This window comes from Chiloscyllium punctatum, chromosome 48 (assembly GCF_047496795.1).
Source record: "Chiloscyllium punctatum isolate Juve2018m chromosome 48, sChiPun1.3, whole genome shotgun sequence".
In the NCBI taxonomy this organism is placed as follows: domain Eukaryota; kingdom Metazoa; phylum Chordata; class Chondrichthyes; order Orectolobiformes; family Hemiscylliidae; genus Chiloscyllium; species Chiloscyllium punctatum.
Genome location: NC_092786.1, coordinates 35,624,774 through 35,644,915, shown reverse-complemented (window position 1 = coordinate 35,644,915; position 20,142 = coordinate 35,624,774). Strand labels below are relative to the sequence as shown.

Below are 20,142 nucleotides of genomic sequence, written 5' to 3'. Positions count from 1 at the left end.
AGTCCGACAGATCTCTTTGAAATCACAGCTTTTGAAGTGCTGCTCCTTTGTCAGTTTCACCTGAAAGCTTGTGATTTCAAATAGACCTATAGGTGGACTATAAGCTGGTGTCATGTGACCTCTGACTTTGTCCACCTGAGTCCTACACCAGCACCTCCACATCAAAGGAACCATTACCCAATTAGAGTCATAGAGTCACAGAGATGCACAGTATGGAAACAGACCCTTTGGTCCAACTTGTCCATGCCGACCAGATGTCCCAACCCAATCTAGTCCCACCTGCCAGCACCTGGCCCATATCCCTCCAAACCCTTCCTATTCACATACCCATCCAGAAGCCTTTTAAATGTTGTAATTGTACAAGGCTCCACCACTTCCTCTGGCAGCTCATTCCATACATGTATCACCCTCTGCGTGAAAAATTGCCCCTTAGGTCCCTCTTATATCTTTCCCCTCTCACCCTAAAGCTATGCCCTCTAGTTCTGGACTCCCCCACCCCAGGGAAAAGACTTTGTCTATTTATCCTCTCCATGCCCCTCATGATTTTATAAACCTCTATAAGGTCACTCCTCAATTCATGCAAGTGTTAAGCTGAAGTTCACCAGTCTCAAGCCTGAACCGTAATTATTCTGATAATAAGCACATCTTAGCCAGAAATGACCAAGTCTTTAAAATAGATCTCAGATGCGTGATTTTCATACAATGCATAAAAAGGTTTTTAATCTTTACCTTAATTATGTTGGCAGTACTTGAAGTTTGATTGAATTAATCAATGTGCTCTTTTTGAGGAGAATTCAATTTGCTACAGTCTGAGAGAACTTCATAAAACATATTCATACATCAATGAAGCATTAATTAGACAGGTATTTGTTGATTCAAAGACTTGCATATTCAAAAATATGATTTTGTGCCTCTAAGTTATGCATCTGGTAAGAAAAATGACCTCCTTTATGGCAAAGCAGCTCTGTGTCATGATTACGATGTCCTGTGTGTTTTAAATCTTTCATTGCAGCAGGCTGTTTACAAAGGATTATGTCAGTGAACTGCCAGAGATTGGAAAGAAGTTACAGCAGTATACTAAATACGTGAACCATTATTATCGTAAACCTACAATGAGGAGCCTGTTCACTCAGGATGTTGATTGTTGGTTTCAGATGTGCTGGGGCAGCTTGCAAGTTATGTTTGATCTTTACTCTACTTGGCTCAGTGAGCACTGTGACAAGCTGTTAGGTTTTATTCATGATAAAAGCTGAGCTAACTGCGCAACCTTTGCACAAAGGAACCAAATAGATCCTGTAAAAGATCTCATTTCACTTAAAATCACCTTTTGGTATATCCTGGGGGAGAAGGAGATGCACATTTCCATTTTATTATACAGAGTTGATATTGAATATGAAGAATTGTGAACTGCAGTGAAGGAGACATTGTTGAAACTTAAAGCATTCCTTCATTGATTGCATCACCTAAAGGGATTTGTGGTATGTTGTGAAACAAAAGTGTTGTCCTCAGAAGTTAGATGTGGTACGAAAGCTTCAACCAGGCCTTCAGATGTGAGATCAACTAATGTCTATCCAACATTGTTTTAGCGGCTGTGTGCTTAAACTAACTAAACTCATGAAAGGATAGATATCAAACTTTATCTTAAACAGCCTCTAACAAATCACTAACCGCACCTTTCTGAATGGCAGTTCATGGTTAAACTTTAAGTTTTTTATTTGTTCATATGGTTTGGACAACACAGGTTAAGATAGCATTTATTGCCCATCCCTAATTGCCCAGTGGGCAGTTAAGAGTCAACCACATTGCTGTGGGTCTTGAGTCACATTTAGGCAAATGTCCTTCCCTATTATTGAACCAGATGGTTTTTACAAATTGACAGTAATCACATGATCTCCATTCGGTTAACTTCTTATTACAGATTGTTAGTGAATTCAAATATCACCATCTGCCTTGGTGGGATTTTAACCCTTGTCCCCATCACACTGACCTGGTGCTCTCGATTACATGTCCTGTGACATTACTGCAATGCCACCTCTTATCCCAAGTTGGGTTTGTATGAAAACTAACATTTTATGTGAGATGGTTTAATTCTGTGATATACATGGTTTAATGGAGTGTTTGTAATTGTTCATTTGCAAGATTTATCATTCAAGTGCTGATATAAATATCATGAGTGGATTTGATTTTTTTTTGACGGAAGGGGGCTCTATACCATTCTAGTGATGAACATTATATAAACTATTTATAAAATGGATAGAGCAGGACTTCACGAGAATCTGTTTCACTCTTGTCCTTCTTCCATGTGATCTGGCTGTTATCACTGATAATGTAGTCTAGTTATTACTATAGTTATTGATATCACATACAACTGTAAGAGTGACACAATGGCTCGGTGGTTAGCACTGCTGTTTCACGGTGCCAGGGACCCGGGTTGGATTCCAGTCTCAGGTAACTGCCTCTGTGGAGTTTGCACATTCTCCCCATGTCTGAATTTCCTCTGTGTGCTCTGGTTTCCTCTCACAGTCCAAAGATGTGCAGATTAGGTGGATTGACCATGCTAAATTGCCCAGGGATGTGCAGTGTAGTGGGTAGGCCATGGGAAATGTAGTGTTACAGGGGTAGTGTAGTATGGTGCATCTGGATGGGATGCTCTTTAGAGAATTGGTGTGGATGCAATGGGCAGAATGGCCTGCTTCCACACTGTAGGGGTTCTATTATTCTGTGACATACTACATCAGTGATTGAAAAGTAATATAGCATACATGATTTCAATAAACTTCTGCTTCTCGATTACTTTATGATCCTGCAGGAAATTGACCCCTTTACCTTCATGTCCCAATATAAGAGACCAGTGGACACACTAATGTCATCATTTGGTTAGTTTTGTGGAATTCTTGATTCCCCTTATATTTTATTTTCCTGACTAATCTACAGTAAGAAACAAGGTGTATAATGACACACAACAACATCAAAACTTACAACATTTATGAGAACATTATTACACTTACCTTTAGAATGATATGTCAGGCATGTCAGTGGCTCTTCGAACAGCCTTAGGCTCGAGTCCAGGAGTTCAAAACAAGTCACAAAAAGGGAACAGGCTAAAGCTTCCCCAAGTTCATCAGTGGAACTGTTACCAGAGTATTAAGAAGATTTCCCACTGTGGACAATAGTCAAGAAGGCTGATCATTTATGGAATCTGCCTGGACTTTGAATTAGCCAACCCAGCCCCACTCCCCCACCACGTCTGTTTTTTAGTGGAAAATTAATGATGGGGAAAACGTATTGGTCCACAATTTCCAGTTGCAGTGGAAATATTAAGCATCAAATACAGTTACACACAGCTCTAACTTCATTCTGAAGTAAATACAGCAGAACATGTAATTACTTTCAAGAGATGATTGACTTGGGAATGTAATGAGACAAATTAAACTTTGCACTTTGAAATTTGGCATTGTTCATTTTGTCATGAATTTGAAATGAGCATCAATGAATATATTTTATTTGTGAAGATCTTAGACAGACCTCCAAATAAAGGTTCCATAAATAAAATGAGAGAAGCAGTGAGAATTCTGAAATGAATGTGTCATTGTACAAGTTCACAGAAAGCTTGAACAAAGCTTCAATCATAAACAAATCTAATTAAGTAAATTAGTTTAGTATCATTGAACAAAGTTAGGAAGAGATAATTAGTCATTGAAGAAAGAGCTCTCACAGCTCCAACACAGACACATGAACATTGGAGCTTCAGGCAGCTGGAGATCTGAAGTCAATTCTATTCAATCCACCATTACCAACATGCACAGAGAAAAACAAAACCCACAAACTTGACATGTTTGGAGAAAAAACAAACTCAAACCTTTAAAATGCCTTTCAAGAGGACATTCAAACAGTTAATAAAAGAAACTCTCGGAGGAAAAATAGGGACTGAAGAGAAATTTGGATTAAGTCCATTTTGACAATTAAGAGGTTTTGGAGCTGATCAACTTGCCCTAGAATGTTTTAAACTCAAGCAACATTGGGAACCGTCATACATATAACCAATTACCTCAAAGAGACATGAGTCCAGCTATGAACAGTCATACAACATGAAAACAAAAGACTACATCAGATTTCTAAAAAACCCATGATAGGAGCAATGTTTTTACACATTTGATCCAAACAAACTCAGAGCTAAAAGGCCATTAGGCATTACTGGCTAAGGAAGCTATTCTGCTACAGTCAGCATGTGATGGCTTTAACAGTAGAAAAAGAAGTCTTAGAAGAGAGAACAATAATCTTTGTTTAACTTTGCAGGAGACTATCATGCACTAGCAAGTTCTTGTTAAGGATGGAGATACCCTGCAAAATGAAGATGATCTTTCGAAGAAAAGACTTAAGAAATATATGGGAAAATAAACCAAATAACCATTCAGCCTGCAGAACAAAGTGAATAACAGAAACTTATTTTGGATTTTTGCTCTCCAACGATGATGCAGTTCTACTTGCTGTTTGAGTTCCAGAAATGTTCTTGCTTGCAGCAAGTCTGTCATCTCACTCTACCCGTGCTCCCCCCTGTCTCACCTTCCCAGACAATAACAGGGAGGACATACTTTGTATACAATCTTCAAGAGACCTAAAATGCTGTTTGAGATTAATGAGTTGAGCCATTGGGTGGGGGGAAAAGAGGGCAACTATGAGTAAAGAGTTCAACATTAATGGTTCAATGGAACACCATAAAAGAACCTGTGGTGTAAAGGGTTAATTATACCTTTATTCTAGGAATGAACATTGAGCATGTTCAAAGTAAGCTGTGTCAGAGTAATGCTGGATGACACGGAACTGGGGCCTGAGATAGTAAGGTTTCAGCAAGATTTCCTCGTTTAACACGCCTTTTAAATAGTTCTGTTTAATAAAGTCTGCTAACATTCATTATAAGAGTGTAGACTTCACAATGTTAGTGCTTAACCCCCAAATCCCACTTTTTCAATGAAAGGCTATTACGCTGTGGGCTGCCTGCCCGCTGATCTGCAGCATTTAATTTTCTTTTATATTCAGAAGTGCTATCGTGCACAAATGAGCAGCTTTCCCACCATCAAAGTTACTGTGACTCTTCAGTTTTTTGAAATGAACCACCACCAGTAATCACCTGTGCAGCCACCCCAGAATGTCTTTTGTTTTTTAACTTGTTTACCCCAGCATTTTAGGGCCACCAAGGCAGATTGAAGCCCATAATTGCCAATTATTTAGGCAGATAGGGCCTTAATAGGCCTAAGGGCCAGTCATCAAGTTTGTTGATGCTTTACTCATCCACGATATTATGAGGCACTGTTCAAGAGTGGGCAAGAAGTGGATGCTTAATACCTTATTCTAACCCATAACCTATTGTCTTAAGGTAGGAAATTAGTTTCCTGTTCTTAAATTTTATTTATCTGAAAAACACCATCTTCTTAACTGATAAGTAATCAAGACCAGGAGTTATCCCTTCATGATAGAGGCAAAGATATGTTTATATATTTCTTATAAATGAGTTTAAGTAAATTACAGTAATTCTACTTCAAAAGCTAATTCATTAGCTAAGAGGCGCATTATGATGTCCTAGGAAGCTTGATAGTAGTGGTGAGTCAGAGTTCATTCAGGACATTGGAGTTATTGTGACAATATTTATGTTGTAGAGTGTATCCAAGAACAGTAATTGTAGACTTACAATTGCAATTTTCTTTCTATCATGTGGCTGGCCAGGAATCCTTCCCACTCCTACTGCCAGTCATTGATGAATGTCAGAAGGACGTACAGGCTAATAATTGACCTGTTAGGCCTTATTATGAGCGTACCTTCCTTAACCATCAAGTCCTGAAGGGTAACCCAATCCTGGACTTCATTGCTCAAAGGTAGGAGCACCATCTACTGCACCACTAACCCTAAGGAGGTGTGGTAAGACTATACAAATGACTTACTAATTTCTAGTTCTTCATTACGAAAGTAGCAACATGTAGATCCTGCAGAACCTCTGAGGGGAATCTTATTTTGTTCTCCTTTCCATCTCCTGGAGCTCACGCATATGAATTTAATGAAGTCAAACTGCCAGTTATGATTGCGTTAATATTCCATGATCCCAGGTAGGGGGATGTAGATAAAACCATAATAGAAAATCCATATTTATACAAGAAAAAAAAGAATTTGCAAATAATTATCAAAAGTTGTAAAAAATAAAAGTAAGTGGGGAAAAAAACGTGAGAAATTACTGTTGGGCTTTATAAAAATGGCTCCTATTTAATTATTTCTGTTCCGGTGCAATGTAATGTTACTAATGGGAATTAATTTGTATAACCCAATTTTGATGTATTTACAAAGCACAAATTGGAAATGACTTCGCAGTTCTCAGCAAAAATATTGAAGCCAATTTTACCATAGTAAATATTCAAGCTATCTTCCACAAAACAAATAGAAAAAGCATAAAATGTTATTTATGAATCTCTATAACCAGAGAACAGTGATATATTTCATATTGCGAGGTAATGAGAATGTGGATAGTCTGAAAGCACTTAGGTAAACTTCAAATAACATTGGTCATGTGATGTTACTCATAATTTAATAACACCTTTTTTCTAAAGTGTTTTAATCTGTGATTGTTACCGTAGTACAATCATAGTAAATATGGAACCTGCTCACATACACAGTTTATGGAGTCTCATAAGGTTAGTCAGATAACCAACATGTTCACATACCTCCCAACATGATGGTGTGACAATGCAGCACGCATGCAGTTTCCAGTGAAAAGGACATTCAGAGCAAGACTTTAAATAGCTCTGTGCACATTCATACTCCATTAGAAGTGTGCCCTACAGTTTTTGTTAAATAAAAGCATCGCAAAAGGGCAAATGCAGTTCTAACAACTCCCCACATTTGTTGGTGCCATTCCTTCTCTGATTAATCATACATAGAAAAATGGCTCTTTCTCAATTCCCCAGTACCATACTGAGTAGCAGCCAGATACTACAGACCTCAGTGGCCATCCTTCTTGGTGCTATTGCATCTTAGCCCACATTGGAAGAAGCTTCCTGCTGTTAAGTGGGTCACATTCCTTTGCTGCATTTGTTCAGGACTTTTTAAACATTGAAGCCTATTCAGTCTGTTTACTTTGGAATGTGTTTAGCCCATTAGAAAGTGAACATTCCTAATGTTGTTTATTTTAGTAATAGCATCACTGGCTCAATCTGTAAAATGCCAGTCTCAAGGTCACTGGGCCTTTCGGAATTTGCTGAAGAAAGAAATGCCACTTTCTCCGACACATTAAGGTAATTTGTTTTCAAAAAGCTGTTTGCTAAAATCCAGACCTGCACAGAAATTCAAAACAGATATCTGTTGGCAAAAAAAAGGTTTTAGTGTGTGTGTGTGCATTTTGATTGCATCTTAAATAAATCTGGACCATGTTTGATGCAAGGCCAAAGGCAAGGAATGCACGGCTGGAAAACGGCGAGGAATTTCCTGCTGGTGAAATAAAGAAAGTGTTCTCTACAAATGTTTTGAAGGAATTGAAATGATTTGTTGAGGGATTGTTAAATGTTTGACAGATTAAGTTTATTAGTTTTGGCTTATCAAATGTATTAGTTAATGTTGTGCTTTTCAAAAGGTTTCTTTTTATCGTCTACAAGGTTTTAAACGATCTGTGCTAGTTACACTAACTCCTGTCACTGAGTGATACATGGGATGAGTTACACGGAAATAATCCAATGATGAATTCAGACAAGACCGTGAATTTAGGATTGTCAATTCTGTCTGAATGTATTGCCGAAGGTTTCAGGTTATGACTCTCTGCCTTCAAGCACCTTGCTCAGTAAACAACTTGTAATTTCTGCTCCAGTATTTTTACAACTAATGTTAAAAAGATGAATGGTTTCTTTCTTATTAGAGTCATGACCAAACAGGCAATGCAGACTAATACAACATCATTATTTCTTCCTTTAACATGGAAGACTGTTTCCAAGTGGATTTAGCAGATAAAGTGCACTAAATGAAGGCATATATTCTAACACAGTAAACTACAACTCACCATATTAACAATAAATCATGAGCTTCCATGATTGGCCAGTTTTCCCTCTATGTGCAGATATTGTGAGAATAATTCTTGTGACATTTTGGGCTAGATTTTCATTAATTTCTGAGATGAAGGGGTTGTCTTCTGAAGAGAGATCGAACGATTTAGGTCTATACTCTTCAGAAGTGAAAGTGGGTACTGCAGATACTGGGGATTAGAGTCAAGTTTAGAGTGGTGCGGGAAGAGCACAGCAATTCATGCAGCATCCGAGGAGCAGGAAAATCAACGTTTTGGAATTCTTGATGAAGGGCTTTTGCCCGAAATATCGATTTTCCTGCTCCTCCGATGCTGCCTGACCTGCTGTGCTTTTCCAGCGCCACTCTAATCTTGACTCTATACTCTTTGGAGTTTAGTGGAATGAATGGAGATCTAATTGAGGTATATAAAATGCCAAGATAGATTGATGAATTAGATATAGAAAGGATATTTCCTCCTGTGGGGCAATCTAAAATGAGAGGTCATAGTTTTAGGATAAGTATTAGTCAACTTAAGACAGAGATGGCAAGAAATTTCTTCTTTCGAAGCATGGTGAATCTATGGAATAGAATAAATTTAATGAGGGAATAGACAGATTTTTAATTATTAATGGGTTAAATGGTTAGGTGGCACAGGCAGAAAAGTGAATTTGGGGCTGAGATGAGATCTGCCATGATTGCATTAAATGGCAGAATAAACCCAAGAAGCTGAATTACTCATGGATTGCGATAACAGCAGGTGAAGGTGTTAAATTGGAGGAAGGTGAACTACAACAATGAGGCAGGAACTGGGGAATGTTGATTGGAGGTGGCTGTTTGAGGGGAAATGCACCTTGGACGTGTGGGAGTATTTTAAACAGCAGTTGATAAGAGTTCAGGAGTGGCACATTCCTGCGAGAATGAAGGATAGGTTTGGTAAGTTACGTGAACCTTGGAAGGCCAGGGATGTGACCTTGGTCAAAAAGAAAAGGGAACCATCAATAAAATCTAGGAGGATGCGAACTGACGAAGCCCTTGAAGTCTATAAGGAAAGTAGCTAAGAATTTAAACAAAGAATTAGAAGGGCTAAAACAAATCATGAAAAGTCATTAGCAAAGACGAGGAAGGAGAATCCCAAGGCTCTTTGACAATAGGGGTAGCCATTGAAAGGGTTAATCCACTGAAAGACAAAGGAGGGAATCTACATGCACGGAGCCAGAAGAGGTAGGTGAAGTCCTGAATGAATACATCCTGTTGGTATTCACCAAAGAGAAGGGATTGGTGGTGGGTGATCTCAGGGAAGGGAGTGTCAAATTTCTAAGCTAAGTTGCTATTAAAAAGGAAGAGGTGTTATGCATCTTATAAGTTATTAAGGTAGATAAGTTCCTGGGTCTTGATGGGATCTATCCCAGTATAATGAGGGATGCAAGAAAACAAATTGCTGGAGCATTGACAGACACCTTTGTATCCTCTTTGGCCATAGGTGAGTTCCCAGAGGACTGGAGAATAAACAATATTATCCCATTGTTTAAGAAGGGTAACAGGAACAATCCAGGAAATTACAGGCCTATGACCCTCACATCCGTGGTAGGGAAATTATTGGAAAACATTCTCAGGGACAAGATCTATATGCATTTAGAAGCAAATGGTCTTATTTGCGATGGACAGCATAGGTGGTCGTGCCTCACTAAATTGATCGAGATTTTTGAGGAGATGATGAAGGTGATTGATGAGGGAAAAGCAGCTGATGTTGTCTGCATGGAGTTCAGTAAAGCCTTTGACAAGATTCCTCATGGCAGGTTGGTACCAAAGGTGAAGTCACAAGGTATCAGGGGTGAACTGGCAAGATGGATACAGAACTGGCTTAGTCATAGGAGACAGAGGGTAGTGGTGGAAGGATGCTTTTTGGAATGCTGGGCTGTGACTTGTGATGTTCCACAGGGATCAGTGCTGGGACCTCTGCTGTTCGTGATCTACATCAAGGTTTTGGAGGAAAATGTAGCTGGTCTAATTAGTAAGTTTGTAGATGAAACAAAGATTGGTGGAGTTGTGGATAGTGAGGAGGATTGTTAAAGGATACAACAGGATATAGATCAGCTGGATGCATGGGCAGAAAAATGACAGATGGAATTTAATCCCAACAAATGTGAAGTGATGCATTTTGAAAAGTCAAGGACAGGTAGAAATTTTACAGAGAATAGCGCAACCCTTAGGAGTATGGACATGCAGAGGCATCTGGGTATACAGATTCACAGATCGCTGAAGGTGAGACTGCAGCTAGATAGGGTAGTGAAAAAGGTCTATGGCATGCCTGTCTTCAATACAACGTGCATTGAGTATAAGCATAGACAAGTTATGCTGCAGCTTTCTAGAAATTTAGTTAGGCCACTCTTGGAATATTGTGTATAGCTCTGGTCACCACACCACCAGAAGGATGTTGATGCTTTGGAGGAGGTACAGAAAAGGTTTACCGGGATGTTGTCTGGTATGGGCAATTTTAGCGATGAAGAAAGGTTGGATAGACTGCGTTTGTTTTCACTGGCACGCTGGAGGCTGAGAGGTAACCTGATAGAAGTTTATAAGATTGTGAATGGCCTGGATAGAATGGAACGTATGAGACTTTTTCCCAGGGTGGAGGGGTCAATTACCAGAGGACACAATTACAAGGAGTGAGGGGGAGAAGTTTAAAAGACATGTGCAAGGCAGGTTTTTCACACCGAGGGTGGTGAGTGCCTGGAACATGCTGCCAGAGATGGCGGTGGAAGCAGACGCAATAGCAGCATTCAAGAAAACACTTGGACGTAAACATAAATAGGAATAGAATGGAGAGATATGGATCCTGTAAGTGAAGCCAGTTTTAATATGGAAGGGCAAAATGTGTTGGCACAGGCATGGAGGGCAGAAGGGCCTATTCCTGTGCTGTTTTGTTCGTTGTTCTTTGTTCTACTCAATAAAACAAAACTCTAATAGGTGTTGCGTTATTGCCTAGATTCTAGACAAGTTTGGCAGTGCATCTCTAAGCCAGTTACATCATATCACATTTTGTGATGTACAATGTAAAGGTATTCCCCTTGTTTTCAGTCAGGCTCTCAGTGCAATGGAGTCAGTATAGTGCGTACAAACAGTCAGTTATGTACGCATAATCTAACGTGACATCTGTGTGCACAGCACCCAGACTGTGTGCAAGTCTGTGGTCTTGCAACAATGTAAATAGCAATATTAACAATGTTAATAAACATAAAGACTGGACAGAAAGGCAGACGGTATATCTGAAACAAAACAGAAATTGCTGGTGAAACTCAACAGGTCTGGCAGCGTCTGTGGCAAGAAAGCAGAGTTAACATTTCAAGTCCAGTGACTCTTCATCAAATATATGATATACGTTATGTGAGCAAACCACACTGTTCTTTGTGGTTGTGAAGGCATTCCTCATTATCCACCTGAGTTCAGAGTTGATGTTTTAACAACAAGACCAAAGCACAATCTATACTGCAAGATAGTCATCCCAATGGAGGAGAACCCTATGACAGGCAGAATACAATGTAGGAAAATGTGAGATTATACACTTTGGCAGGAGGAAGAGAGGAGCTAAATATTATTAAAATGATTAGATTCCCAACAGTGTGGAAACAGGCCCTTTGGCCCAACCAGTCCATGCTGACCCTCCGAAGAGCAACCTACCCAGAACCATTCCCCCTGAATGAGGCAACTAACTCTGTGGGCAATTTAACATGACCAATTCACCTAACCTGCACATCTTTGGACTATGGGAGGAAACTGGAGCACTTGGACATACACAAGGAGAATGTGCAAACTCCACACAGACAGTTACCCAAGGCTGGAATTGAACCCAGGTCCCCGGCACTGTGAGACAGCAGTGCTAACCACTGAACCACCATGCCACCCTTAGAAATGGAGATAGACTGCAGAAAGCTGTACCACAGAGGGATATGGGAGCCCTCACATAAAACTTAAAAAGCTAAGGGATCAACGGGTCTGTTTCTATGCTATATGACTCTATGATCAGGTAATGGACAAGGCAAAATTAATACTCTTCTTTATTTCAGAGGGAATGGAGTATAACAATAGGAAAGGCTCTTTAAAATTATACAAGGCATGATTTGAACTGTATCTGGAATATTGTGAACAGTTTTGGTCCTCTGGTTCCTTTGTCAAGGGGAGTAGATATGTTCTGGTAGGCACTGCGTTAGATCAGTGTCAGACCTACCACATGTGCCAGCCTCTACATGACGTACACAGTAAATGTGCTTGAACCACATGGCTGTGTCTCAAAGCCTAAGGAAATAGTCTTTAGTCAAGGGGGACTATCATCAGTTGGGCACATTAAGTCAAGGGCATTGTCCAATATCAGTCCAGGGGCTTGCACACTGTTGGTCAGGTGTTAGAGGTAGGTGGAGTTGGAAGGGGATTGGTTCCATGTCATTCCAATCTAGGGATTGGATAATGGTCAGCCCCGCAGGTCCAGTGCAACCAGAGGATTAATGCTCAATCAGTCGGAGCTGCAGACAGATCAGCTTAGGGTCTGGTCACATGTCAATCAGGGTTGTCATTCCAAGTGGGTTGGGGGTGGTAAGTCATGGTCAGTCCTGAACAATGATGCTATTTTATGCTACAAAAGGCATTAGGGAAAGAGTAGCGCTCCCTTTGACAGGTTTCCAACTGGGTTTGGCTCTAAGAATGCATCATATGTATAGCTTGATTCTTGAAGCTGCAGTTACAATGAGTCGATCAGAAAGGTGATAATGAAAAGTGACAATATATTTATGAATCTGCACCTGTGCCACAGATGTGCCCTCATAAACCTTTCTCTTTCGTTTCTCTCTCAACTATGAAAGGCTGTTCCTGACTGGCAGCGACTGACCTGGTGCACAGTCGGACTTTAAACATGATGCCATAATCAAAATTCCTGCCAGCAGAAAGATGAGTCCTCCACCACTGGTGCATGATAGTCATGGTGCCCACATAACAAGGTGAGCAGTATAAAACTGTGTGGGATCACTCACTAGAGTTCACAGAGAGAAAGCCCCCATTAACTTCCTCACAAGATTCATATTTACATGAATTTTAATGAAAATGAGCTCAATGTATTTGTGTGCATCCTTGCACATGTTATCAGAATAAAAGATTCCCTTTCTTTAAAGGGAAAAGGGGACTATGTTGTCATTGCATGAGCTCCAGACCAGTTATGGAAATTTCACTGAACTTCATAATTTAATGAAAAGTTGTTATATGTTTATGCCAACCTGCCTGCTATTAAAAGGGCACAAACTTCACTTTCAGTTTTCATCTATAATAAGTCCTTAACTGATCACAGTTAGTATTGCTAATAAACATCAGGACATTTGTCTTCATGAGATCCCAGTCTTTGTGTTGTATGGTATGTGACTAATACACTGTTGGTGATTTGTGATCCAAGAAACTACGTTAAGAGTTCTCTACTTGTGACATTCTCCTTCTTTCATATCCATGTCGGTATTGGATTAATTGATTGAGAATAATTTGATGACTAATTAAGTTCATTATGGCTGTAACGTGATGATAAAAGGCAGATTAGATTGGTCTTGCCATATCTGCATTAACTCTTATGTCTCAAACAAAACAGCTACTTTCACTGATTAGACTTTCAAAGTTCAGGATCAACACTTGAAATAATAATGTTAAAAATCACATAACACCAGTTTATAGTCCAACAGGTTTAATTGCTTTCAGAGCACTGCCCTTTCATCAAGTGGTTGTGGAGTACACAATTGTAAGATACAGAATTTATAGCGAAAGTTTACAGTGTGATGTAACTGAAATTATACATTGAAAGACACCTTGATTGTTTAAGTCTCGCATCTGTTAGAAGGACCATATTAGTTTCACTTCTTTCATATGTAAATCACACAACTTTTTAAAAAAAGTTGCATTCTCAGGTTAATTTTAACAATTGATGTCAGCCCAGATAATGTGTTGAAGGTGTTAGCCCCTTGTGTGCTGTTGTCTGTGCCATAATGTTTAAACTGATTCTAATCTAAAAATATTAGTTAATCTCCAAATCATGAAATTATGTTTTTCATTTTAGACATGACAATCTTCATTGTCTGTTAAATCAGAATAAATTAACTTACATTTCACAGTTTACCACCAGATGGAGGTAGAACAGTTCAGAGAACACCACAGCCATCTGCTGTCAGAAGTTAGACATTTACTGATTAATATTGTAACATTCTGAAGCCATTTTTATTCAAGTTAGCATTGCATTGCTAGACAGATCTGTTTTTATTACAGAAGATTTCTACAAACCAAAAAACAGATCCTGGAAGATAAGCCTCTGGGAATAAACTGCAAAAATAAATCGAGAAAGTTCACTGTGCGAAATTCCACTCTGCAAAATTTAGTGAAAAGTTATGTCATATCTTCATGCCAACCTGTCAGATATTTAAAAAAGCAGGAACTTCACGTTGTTTTCAACTTTAATAAACACTTAACCGATAGCAGATACATTGTAAACTTGCATCGGACATGTAAAATGGGGAGAATCCAATGGCATAGTCAGTTTCATTTTTTTAAAGATTTCAATTCCAAATCCAAAATATTCTATAAAATGCTGAGTGGTTTGATCAGAGTTGTGAAATAGTTAATCACCTAATTTTCAGATAGTGTTGATGCTACCACAACAGAGAATTCCACTTTATCCAACAGGTACAGAACTTGGACATTGTTAATTACTCCTGTGCCAAGTCTTCTGAATGAATGAAATTCAGCCAATTGGTCTTACTAACAAATGTCAAGACATGGCACAGTGGTTAGCATTGCTGCCTCACACTGCCAGAGACCCAGGTTCAATTCCTGCCTCAGGCAACTGTCTGTGTGGAGTTAGCACATTCTCCTTGTGTCTGTGTGGGTTTCCTCCCACAGTCCAAAAATGTGCAGGTTAGGTGAATTGGCAATGTTAAATTGCCTGTAGTGTTAGGTGTAGGGGAATGGGTCTGGGTCGTGGGTTGCTCTTTGGAGGGCTAGTATGGACTTGTTGGGCCAAAGGGTCTGCTTCCACATTGTAAGTAATCTAATCATTTGTTTTCATGAGAACCCAGTCTGTGTGTTGTATATTACATGTCCAATACACTGCTGGTGGTTTGTGATCCAAGAAATTACATCAAGAGTAGTTACTGCTTTGTCTCATCAGCAGCCAGTGTCATCTGACTAACAGTCTGATATAATTATCAGGCAGATTCGCTATCTAATTTCCTGAAGTGTTTGGGGAACCTGGGGCTTGTAAGCATAGGCTTGCTCAGCTACAAGCAAAACCCAATGCAGTCACACCAACAAAATTGGTCAATGGTAAGAATGCAGACTTCTAAAATGTCAGAAGTTAACTTCTGCCCTGCCCAACACAACATTAAATGAACTATAAGCTTCTTAATTTAGCTAGCTAATCATCTGAAACTATGCAAAAAGACAGAGAACACACTCAATCCTGTGTTGCCTCCAAAGTGGCAGTTGGTGCCCTGTGGACATCGTATGATTTTGATTTACACGTTTAAAGTATATGCCAGGCCATTGATAATCAAATAATTTATTTATTGATGCAGTTAATTAATATCAGATGATTTGATCTCCTCTAGAAGCTGAGATGGGAGGGAAATTGGAACAAATTGTTATGAATTTGATGAATTGCAGATTCTGATAAATGTTCAGAGGAATGTTTCTTTGTTGGCTGGAGTAAACCCTTCAAACTGATTGAATGTTATAGGAATAGTTTTTATTGCAACAAGAAATCTCAAGTCAAATTCAGAAAAAAGTTGCTTTGGATTGGCAGAATGTTCAATAACGCCGATTGATGCAGAGCTGGATAAAAGAATTATCTTGCAATATCCAAATTGCCAAAAAGAATTCAGAGAGCCGAAGGCAAGAAGAGAATAGTACTTGAAGGTGCTGCAACAGAACTTTAGCCTATTTATTCACAAAGACATTTTAGCTTGCTTTTACAACTGGGCCAACGTGTGACTCATGCTCACCTTAGCTAATGAAAACCTGACTATATTAACTAGAGCCGGGTTTATTTTAATAACATGGCTATGCTGTATTGAGACCATGCTTGATTAATATCTCACTCCAGGCCATTAATGTTGCAGCAGGACTTAAAAGTAATACAGAATCTGAGAGAAAAAAAATCATTCACCAGTTTCTTACCGACACCAAATTATGGGCTGTGAAAATAATCTGTTGCCTGAAACCTACCTTAAATATTTGATATAGGAGGACTACTTCAGGGGGATTATACAGATGAGGGTGGGTGTTTTTTGGAACAGTGAAACAAAGAGATCTGTCAAGATTCAGTAGCAAAGTGGCTTGGACAGGGCAAGCCACATCAATAATCCAATACCATTATCCAGTGTCAGAAAAAGGCAAATGACGTTACTAGATCAGCCAATGTAAGAAAGCCAGTCTTCTTTCCAAGACTTCTCATACATGATCTCAGACAAGCACCACTTAAGCCCTCATTATTGCCATTGGCTACATGAAAAGTGATGGTCCAAATTTGACTTTATAGAAGATGCATTCATACCAAGGGGGTTTCTGCCAAAGTTCTCTCTAATTATGAAATAAAATCAGAAATTGATGATTATTATTTTGAAAACATCGCTGGACTTGAAATGTTAACTCTGCTTTCTTGCTACAGACACATCTGCCAAGTTTCACAAGCAATTTGTTTTTGTTTCAAATCTCTAGCACTTACATTTTGTTTTATTTCACTCTAATTTTGCTTGCAGCTGTGCACACTTCTGGAGCCCATGTGAGACACTGACTTCCAAAACTAAAGAGCAATGCAACTGCATGTCGCTTGACATATGTGAACTGACCGAGGGAACATTGGTCTCCTGGTTGGAGTTGTCTCATTGAATATCATTTCATCTTAACATCATTTTCAGTCCGTCTTCCCAAATAAGCTCGCCATGATTGCTTTAATGTCAGCACATGGTGGGGGTGGGGTATAATCTATGTTGTCCTTAAGGATTCCGCACTTACTGATTGTGTTTTAGGCAAATATACTGTGCAAGATAGCAGAGGCTGACTCTTGGCTGTACAAGATGGGCCAGAGAAGCTATTTTAAGGCTAGTAGGACAACCGAGGCAGAGAATGCATAATACAAATCCCTAATTTCACTGTTGTGATTTAGTGTTGCAATCCCTTTTGGACCTAAAGCAGAAATACCCAGCTGGTGGTAGTACCCAGCAAATAAAAACAACAATAAAAACAAGTTATATAGATTTTAAAATTGTCTCAAGCACAAAAAGGTGTCAATATTGTTGAGAGTCTTTGGTCTACAAATTATGATAGTGAAAACAAACTATGGATAATTACCAAAATCAAAATAAGGATGCAGTGCCAACAAGGTGGGTTAGTCCAAAAGCAGCATCATGAAGAACATGGAAACTTTGCAGTGCAGATTGAAGACCAAAACCAGCACCAAGTACCTCTCCAGCTTGATCATAAATCAAGAAAGAGCCTCTATATCAAACACTACAGAATCAGCAGGATGAATGTTTTCAGTCAATGTTTCAAAGCTAGTCATGGATGGTTCAACATTTTCAAGAGACGCTCTTATCAGTGCATTCAAATATCAGGTGAAGCAGCTTGGTTCTACCCATTTGAAGAAAGAAAATGTATGTCAATCTTACTTTGAATACCCAATGAATTTTTTTTGGGAGATGATAATGGTATTTCAAGAGAATCATGCCAGGACTTAAAGTTGCCAAAGATCACCCCACTGTTTTTGATTGGTGGAAAGGTTGCAAAAGATTAAGTTTTAGCCCTTAATAGTGTGCCAGTCTGGAAACACCACAGGCAATGAGGGGTTGTTCCATCTGCACATCTTTTGGCATTTAATAAAGCCTCAATGATGGGTCAACTTTCAGAAATGTTTCTCTCTGTATGCCATCTCTGTTCAGAGGGCACATTGTGCCAAAGAATGTCTCACCTTCAAAATATTGCTCCTGTTGGATAATTGCCCAGTCATGGTATTAGATCTGATGATGTCCTTGAAAACGTAAACATGCTTTTCCTGCCACCCAACAACACTTAATCCATATTCACTGGTCTGGATCAAAAGCAGTATTCAAGGCCTATCACCTCTGCCATACCCTGCTTCAATTTGCTTACAGTGAGGATGTGGCATCAATCAGGGAGTTTTGATATGGATATAACATCAAGCGCACTGATAATAACTGAATTATAGGATGAAGTCACATTTTGTGACTAAATGGTATATGATGGAAATTGTGGCCCAAGTACCTTCACGGCTGAGAAGAATCTCCCGTTGCACTCCTGATGCTTAAATGAGGGACAAGGCCTTTGAAGTGGATGAGGCTGGTGTGGTGGACTTGTCTGCATGCCATAGAGAGGTACTTCCATCAAAGACTTCATTCAACTAGAAAGGGGTAAAGATTTGATGAATATTGCACTAAAATGCAATATACTCCAGCCGTACCAAAGGAACAGTTTTCTGTGATTTGGCAATGAGGTCCGTAACAGAAAATGGCACTTATACTCTGTCCATGTCAAAATGAAGAGGGATTGAAAATGTCATTAACTGCTGCAGGAAAATCTGCTGGAATAAAAAAATCTTTCCAATAACACTCGAATAAATGTTTCAATTTTTTAATGGTGGTTCTGGCCCTTTGTCCTATTAACATTTTTAAGAGTCACATCAGCTGTTTCTATCCAGAAATGTTGTCAGACTTGCTCAGCATTTTCAGATTTTATCACTAGCTTCAGTCATTGAGATATTGTTGATGAAGAGGTCCAGCATCTCAAACCCAATACTTTGGTCATGCACTGTGCAAGCACCTCAAAGTATCACCAGCAATGTCTTCAAAGGATCTACCGAATTTCATGGCAAGAAAGGTGATTATACTGCAAGTCTTTCTGAAGAGGTCAAAATTGCCCAATAACTCAATAGCCAATCAAAATGGAAGAAAATGCATTTGGGGGGGTACCAATGCAGAGAGAGAGACTTCATCCAGGTACAAAGATTAAGTTAATAGGGTGGAGGTAGTGCAAAAATTTCCAAGAAAGGAGATTGCACATTGGATAGATCAGCGATATCAGGGCACACAAAACTGAGCCAGAGACTTGTAAGCACATATTACAGAAATGTGCAAGTTGTTTAGCTAAGAATGCAAAGTGCTGTACATAGATGGTGTATACAAGGGAAGGCAATAGTCTAGTGGTTTTATTACTGGACTCTTAATCCAGAGACCGAAACGATGCTCTGGGGACCCAAGTTCAAATCCTGGCATGGCAGATGGTGGAATTTGAATTCAGTATTAAAAAACTCTTGAATTGAGCTTCTCCTGACAATCAACAATGGATTCATACTCATCATTAGAATCTTATCTGGTTCACTAATGCCCTTTAGGGAAGGAAAATACCATCCTTACTTAGTCTGGCCTACATGTGACTCCAGACCCACAGCAATGCGGCTTACTCTTACCTGCCTTCTAGGCAATTAGAGGCAGGAGAGAAATGCTAGCCTAGCCAGCAATGCCCTCATCCCATAAATGAATAATAGAAAAGTATTCAAAAACCACCTGATGTACACCCCAGTCCAACACCGGCATCTTCAAAATCAGAAAAAAAAATTCAACTGTGAATTGCTTTTTGTCTCGGCAAGAAATGTCTGAAAGAACCGAACTCTGGCTTTAACATTGATTTCTAAACAAAACCTTGATTTACTTTGGCATTTCATTTTCAGGAAAGCACAACTTCAAGGCAGAACATAGGATGTTTGCACGTACACAAGTATAGATTATCAGGAAATTTATGCCCTTCCTAAAGTTGTGCTTCCATACATTATTTTTAGAAAAAAATATAGAAGCTGCTTTCATAAGGTTACCTGAGCAGAAGTTTCACATTCGAGAGAATTATATATATTTCTACTTGACTGCAGTTAATTAATACTTACTAAAGGAAGGGAAAAAGCCTTGGTGTTCAAGAGATATATTACTGATTTTTGTAGATGGTCTTCTGCTGAAAATCCTTCCAGAGTTACCAGCAAAAAAGCCTTTGCATTATTAACAATTTCCTAATTTTGCATAAACAAGA

At 39.1% G+C, this 20,142-nt stretch overlaps 1 long non-coding RNA gene across 1 annotated transcript; it reads left to right on the top strand.

Moving 5' to 3' along the window:
• The first annotated feature begins 7,213 nt into the window (after positions 1-7,213).
• Positions 7,214-17,770, top strand: LOC140468881 (uncharacterized). Its single transcript, XR_011955869.1, has 3 exons — positions 7,214-7,277; positions 12,888-13,022; positions 16,809-17,770. It is a non-coding gene; the product is annotated as an uncharacterized lncRNA (long non-coding RNA).
• Positions 17,771-20,142: the final 2,372 nt, after the last annotated feature.